A 7,434-nucleotide genomic window follows, 5' to 3' on the forward strand; every position below is an offset into this window, starting at 1 on the left:
ACGCAATGACTGGCGTCAGTCTATGTGTGTCAGTGACAACTACACACAGAGATGAGTTAGGTGGCTCGATGGCTAGGTACTAGTAGCGTTCGACCTGGGGCTGCTTTTATTTTTTTTCAGCTGGGGAAATCGGAGCTGTGGTGTGGTGTGAAGACAGTAAAATGCGAGACTTTAAGAGCACGTGTTTTTCAGTCGTCATGGTAACATGGCATCATGGTAACATGACGCCCTGTCAGTGGTTTGGCATTTGGATCAGAGTGAAAAGAAACGTGTACACTAGCTGAAAAATGAAAATGTTCAGACCAGTGTGTGTGAAAACACCCACTGTTGCTGCATTTGGGCAATTTTAAATTAATTGTCCTTATAGGGCTGTGCAATATTATTTCAATCTCAGGATTACTTGAAACATTTATCTCAATTAGAAATTATTGTTGTTTTTTATGCTAAAGCATGGGCAGATCAGGAGCGTTCTGATGCCATAAACAACAATTGAAGTGAGCAACAGAGACAGACAACAACAGACAGACAATGAAGGAGAGCAACAACAGACAGACAATGAAGGAGAGCAACAACAGACAGACAGAGGAGGGGAGAGCAACAACAGACAGACATTGAAGGAGAGCAACAGAGACAGACAATGAAGGAGAGCAACAACAGAGACAGACAATGAAGGAGAGCAACAACAGAGACAGACAGTGAAGGAGAACAACAACAACAGAGACAGACAATGAAGGAGACCAACAACAACAGAGACAGACAATGAAGGAGAGCAACAACAGAGACAGACAATGAAGGAGAGCAACAACAGACAGACAATGAAGGAGAGCAACAACAGACAGACAATGAAAGAGAGCAACAACAGAGACAGACAATGAAGGAGAGCAACAACAGACAGACAATGAAGGAGAGCAACAACAGACAGACAATGAAGGACAGCAACAACAGACAGACAATGAAGGACAGCAAAAACAGACAGACAATGAAGGAGAGCAACAACAGAGACAATGAAGGAGAGCAACAACAGACAGACAATGAAAGAGAGCAACAACAGAGACAGACAATGAAGGAGAGCAACAACAGACAACTGAGGTGAGCAACAGAGACAGACAATGAAGTCACAGCACAGTTGTAGGAAGATAACAATAATAAGTTAGACAACAGAGAACTTATAACGAATAAAAAAATGTCTAAATTAGAAGATTTGAAGTGTGCTCATGTATTTGGGGGGTACGGGAGTAGGGGGCCAGATGAAGTCCACTTTTGGGGAAAAAAGATCCCCCCCTCCACAATGCTGGCTACGGGCCTGGTGCGTGCATGTTAAGCGCAGCGTAATATTAGCCACTGATGACTGGGATCCTGGGGACCCCGGCCATAGTGGCCTGTTTGTCTCTGTTTCCACAGGCATAACTCCAGCAGAGGTGCACCCCAAATTGGCGGGAGTTCCAAATTCCGTTTGGGCGAAGGGTAAACATGATGTAGGCCTAATAAAGAATGCTGAACCAGTGGTGATCACCCCCAAATCAGATTTCAGGCCTAAACAGACCCAGTACCCACTCAAACCAGAAGCAATTGCAGGTATAAGACCGGTCTTTGATTTGTTGCTGAAGGCAGATGTAATTGTCCCTTGCCAGGACTCTCCAGTGCGCACTCCTATTTTTTCTAGTTAAGAAGGCAAGAAAACCATCCCAGCCCGATGAGTGGAGGTTTGTCCAAGATCTACAAGCAGTCAATGCTGCGGCTGTCCCGCACGCGCCTGACGTCCCTAAAGAGTGCTCTGCAGACCACACCCACTTTGGGACTGCCTGACCCCAATTAACCATTTGTTCAAAGTGTAGATGAAAAGAAGGGTTTTTATGACCTCTGTTCTTTTGCAGAAACACGGGGATAGATTGAGACCTGTAGCCTACTTCTCCAGCAGGGTGGATCCAGTGGCAGCTGGACTTCCTGTTTGCCTGTGTGCAGTTGCTGCAGCTGAAAAGGTGGTAACTGCTTCCAGAAATATTGTGGGGTACTCTAACCTCACCCTTTTGGTCCCACATGCTGTCTCCCTGCTTCTGTTGGAGAAAAGACGTCACATTTGTCAGCACAGAGATGGTTGAAGTATAACACTGTCATACTTGATATGCCTAACATCATTGTGAAACGTTGTTCTGTTCTGAATTCTGCCTCTCTTCTCCCTACAGAGGATGATGGAGAACCACATGACTGTGTTGCTCTCACTAATGATTTTTGTTCCCCCAGGGAAGACTTAAAGAGTGACCCTTTTGGAAAATCCAGACATGGTCCTCTATGTGGATGGTTCAGCCTCCAGAGACTCAGAGACAGGAAAGAGCAAAGTAGGTTTTGCTGTAGTCTCAGATCACGAGGTCCTCAAGGCGTTGTGTCTGCCCTCAAACCTGTCGGCGCAGGCCGCAGAGCTCTGTGCCTTTATTGAGGCATGCAAATTGGCTGCAGGGCAATCTGTCAATATTTTTACGGACAGTAGGTACGCATTTGGCATTGTGCACGATTTTGGCACTATTTGGAAACATAGAAATTTTCTCACTTGCACAGGATCTCCCATTGCACATCATAAACTGGTCTCTGAGTTGTTGGATGCTGTTCTACTCCCTAGAGCCATTGCTGTGTGTAAGTGTGCTGCCCATACTAACAATACTGATCTTCTGTCTCAAGGGAATGCCAGGGCAGACGCGGCAGCTAAGTGTGCAGCCTCAGCTTCCAGTTCACTCTCTAACCTTGCCTTTCCTCAGGTTTCTACCCCTTGTTTACAGCTAGCGGACCTTCAGAGCACTGCCACCCAGGACGAGAGACGAATCTGGAAACAGGCAGGCTGTATCCTTGCAAACTCGGTCTGGGTTTGTCCCTCGGGCCGTCCCTGTCTACCAAAATACATGTTCCCTTTCTATGCAAAATTGGCACATGGGCTCACCCATGTGTCAAAAGGGGGGATGGTAGCAGAAGTAACAAAGAGATGGTTCACAAAGGGGTTTTCAAATTATGCTGCGAAATTTTGCAAGCAATGCTTGATATATGCGCAACATAATGCAGGTCAAGGTATCAAACTAACTCAAGCAGCACACCCAATACCAGACAAACCATTTGATCATCTCCAAATGGACTTCATTGAACTGACACTTAAAAATAAACTAAGCAAAGCTTGTGCAGAAACAGGGCTAGGATGGACAAAGGTCCTCCCTGTAGTACTCACACAAATGAGGATGCAAACTAGACCTAAACATGGGTTAAGCCCATTCGAAATTCTGTTTGGACGAGTACCCAACACGGGGATAGGGCCAGCTCAAGGAACACTGCCAGACACCACAGTGTGTGATGATGCAATGTTGAATTACTGTGCAACGTTGTCCTCTGCTTTGAAATCTATCCACAAAGAAGCACTTCCCAAACCCGCTGAGGGACCTCAGCACGATCTACAACCAGGGGATTGGATCGTGGTGAAGGACTTCCAACAAACCAAGTTGAACAAGCCACGGTGGAATAGCCCATTCCAGGTCCTGCTCACGACCCCAACGGCAGTGAAGGTCACAGACAGAGTGACGTGGATCCACGCTAGCCGCTGCAGGAGGGTTCCTGAACTGGCTGAGCAGGAGGAAAAGAAGGCCTAAGTGACCCAGACGCTGACTAAAGCTCGTGAGATAGAAAGGCATCACTGCATGGAACAGTGCAAGTATCACATCAATCACGCACGCACCCTCAATAGGGAAGAGTATTTCAGTGTCTAGCTGATAGATAAGCCTTAGGGTTTCGAGTTTCCTCCAAGTCCCGGTGAGGTGGGACGAGGGCTGATAGGGCATGCCCGCCCTCTGAGCACCAATACATGTCAAGAAGGGCAAGGGTTAACTCGGTAACATCATTGAGGCACTGAACAAGATGCGCAAGGTTGCTGAACAATTATGAGCAGATGAACATGGAGGAGTTGAAGACAGCTGATCGTGTTAGTTCAGTGGATGGAAGACTCTGATTCTATCCACCATACCGGTCCTGGGCTTCGTGATTGCGATGCTATGTTTGCTCCCTGTTTTCTGTCAATGTTGTATGCACTGGCGCCATCTGCGGGGGGGCACGGACCTTTTTGACCCCCCAAAGATAAAGTTGGGGGGGCAAAAACACCCCAATAATGAAATGTGAAAAAGTAGTAAACAGTACAGATGAATTCATGTTAACTGACGATTGAAACCAACTAAACAAATAATAGCCTAGCTTTGAATGCAAAATAAGTAATCTATAGAAACGTCACCTAAAATGTTATGATCGGACATGACCCGCCCCCTTTTCCGCTTGCAATATTCCAATGGTTGGCAGTGAGTGATTGACAGGTTGCACTCCGCAAAATTTACACTGCGTAGCACTAGGCCTATGCGGCCCAGGCAAAAAATATATATATATAAATAAATAAATAAAATATTTCGTTGCGTAGCAACCAAGGCAGCACTACTGAGGCGAAAAGTTCTGTGTGGCCTCCCGCAGCCATTTTCACTGAACAGTGAACATAGAAATGAAGCAAAATGGACAAGTGTATTATCTGAACCAATAGGCCAGCAGCCACCAGCAATGAAGGTGATCATGTTGTGCAGAATTTGGACACTGAAGTCTGTGTTAAAGCCGATGCGGATATATAAGTTTAACGCACTTAAGCCTTTTTATGGAGTATGGTGCACGTTTTTTTTTTTGCACTATTCTTGTCAGTTGTCTGCCGAATTCATCTCAAAGAAAATTGCATTAAACTAAATTTGTTTATTGAATAAATTGTGTTTCATACAATGTTTAAAGTCATGAGATTTTTTTAATGCATCATAATAAGTTATCGTTAAAATGGGCGCTTCCCACTTGCAACAGTGAATAGTAATGAATGAAAATGACTTACAACTGAGTCTTTGATATTCAACTATATACACTGCCGACGTCATGACGTCACGGTGCAAGAACATAATTCTGACCCCCCAATGCTGACATGAAGTTGGCGCCTATGGTTGTATGTCTGTGTTTCAGAGGCAGCTGACAAATATTGGTTACCAGATGGTGAAAATAGACTCTGATGACGTGCCTGACTGGCCTCCAAACTCACATGAAGACTATAACCCACCGTCCGATGACATCAGCAGAGTTGACATGAAACTAGTCCTGACTTAAAACATTTTCATTATGATTGTTTCCTGATCTATGTATGTAGCTTGCTAGCATTAACTTAAGATGTCTATGTCTTATAAAAAACAGCCTTAGCATTATCCCTGTACACTCAATGACGTGTTAAGTCGAATCTCTCTGGGAACTCTTACCACTGAAATTGTGTACATTTTTTTTCTTTTAGCAATTATTATCCTATAGGATAAAAAGGGGGGAGAATGTGAGGGAATTTTAATGGATGAACATTATTATTCTCTGTGTTTCTGTATGTTGAGCTCAAGTGACTTAATGGATGGATGAACATTATTATTCTCTGTGTTTCTGTATGTTGAACTAAAGTGGCTTAGTTACTGAGAAGAGATGTTTTTCCACATGCTGTAATCGCTTTTCTGTGGCCTTGGTGGTAATGAGCAGGGTGCTTGAGTTCGTCCTAACTACGCATCTTCTCATGATGTAATCACCTTTCCTGACCTCGGTGGTGATAAGCAGGGAGCTTGAGCTCTCCCTAACTCGCATCTGCCTGCACATACCAGAGCACGCCAGGTGCACTCATTAGTAAGACTTCATAGAAAATCTTGAGCCAATCACGTGACGACACAAGCAGTGAGCGAATGCTTTCAGAGTATAATAGATAACATTCCTAAAACACAACTCAGAGTGCGCGTACTCTCGGCATCATCAGAAGTGGTGTCTTCTTCTATTCTTCTCTTTCCTTTCCTATTTTATATATCTTTTATATGATCTACTGTAATAAATAACTGAAAAGACGACTCCTAAGCGTTCTGAAGTGTTTATTAGAAATTTCCATTACGGGTGCAGTGTTTTTTTTAAATCTATACTCCTTCTTCTTCCTTCTTTTCTTGTTCTCGTCACCGAACAGCATCTTGATGGCTTCCTGTAAGAGAAGTGCACAAGGTCAGAAATGACTCCTGAACGTTTTTGATCTCTGTGTAAACTGTGATGTGACGAAACGTTTCAATAGAAATCGAATACAAAATATCGTTGTGTGTCTCAGAACAGAATTTCAGCAGACGTCCAGTTTTTATTAAAAGATCCTCACCGGCTTGAGACCAGCTTCCCTCGCCTTCAGGATCGCGTCCATTTCATCCACCTACACACAGGGAGAGAGAGGAGGAAAGAGGGATTGGTGGGTGGGGTTTTGTTTCCACATAGCCAAAGTTAATTTATCATTTCAGTATCAGACGTTTTTAAGAATCAGAGATGAAACACTCTGGAAATTGCTTGAGTGTGTGTATTGTGTGTGCGCTCACTTTGGCATACAGGAGCTCAGGATCGCTGATCATATTCATGATTTCGTAATTGTTCTGGTTCCCTGCAAGCATCCAGGTGATCTTATTTGCCAAGTTTGGGTGGATTTTCTCAACAAGAGGCAACAAGTGATCATCTGCAGACAGACAGAGAGAGTGAGTGAGGTGTGAGAGAACAGAAATCGAGTGAATAGTCCCAGCCATCCAATCATGTAACATGGGCGGGGTTCAGGCGCCAGACTCTTTCTATTCTCGATTATTGAGGAACAAAAGCAAGATGAGTTGAAAGCAGGTGCTTGGAGAAGTTTTCGATCTCGACAAGGAAACACATCGCAAACCATAATGGGGGAGAAAAAAAGGTACCCTATGGGTCCATGTGGCTACTGTTTATAAATAAAATAGTTTTCTGATCCCATGTCCATACAGTAAATATAGCATATATACATGTTATCAATTCTACTCGCCTCATCTCTTGCAAGCATCACCAAGCTGCGAGCAGCATCAGGGCTTGGAGTGTTTTGGTTGCCATGTTTTGTTTAGTGTATTTTGTTCTAAATGCAGTGCTGTGAACTCGATCTATTTTCAAAATAGTACGAAAGCACTTGTTCATTAATTGTCTTTGAAGCATTATTTAGAACTAATGAGCACATTTTGTTTCACAAGTGGAGTGTAAAGACTCTGAAATAAAAAAATACAATTAAAAAATTAAAGCCAATAGCAGAAGTTTGATATCGGCTTCTCAAGCTATCTGCCAAAAAGCTAAAAATAAAAAAAAACTTTCAAAACCTTTCATCTGACCTTTCAGAAGGACCAAACAAAAGCCATGATAATCAAAAAGGTACATTTTCTTCAAATGAACACCACTTACTCGATATCAAATCAGTAGCCTTGGTGAACCACAAGGTGAATTTCGTTTATCTTTTTATCTGCCCATTATCTTACAACACTATGAAGTTATAACGAGGTTTCTCTTATTCCATTTCTGGTTCTGATTGGTTCTGAAGTCTATCAAGAAGTAGAACGG

At 43.4% G+C, this 7,434-nt stretch overlaps 1 long non-coding RNA gene across 1 annotated transcript; it reads right to left on the minus strand.

Annotated features, from left to right (window-relative positions):
• Positions 1 to 5,994: 5,994 nt before the first annotated feature.
• LOC132887116 (uncharacterized) lies at positions 5,995 to 6,521 on the minus strand. The gene is made up of 3 exons (XR_009654770.1): positions 6,414 to 6,521; positions 6,203 to 6,253; positions 5,995 to 6,037 (listed from the first exon to the last, which is right to left on the minus strand). It is a non-coding gene; the product is annotated as an uncharacterized LOC132887116 (long non-coding RNA).
• Between the last annotated feature and the right edge of the window lie 913 nt (positions 6,522 to 7,434).

Source organism: Neoarius graeffei, chromosome 1, assembly GCF_027579695.1.
Source record: "Neoarius graeffei isolate fNeoGra1 chromosome 1, fNeoGra1.pri, whole genome shotgun sequence".
In the NCBI taxonomy this organism is placed as follows: domain Eukaryota; kingdom Metazoa; phylum Chordata; class Actinopteri; order Siluriformes; family Ariidae; genus Neoarius; species Neoarius graeffei.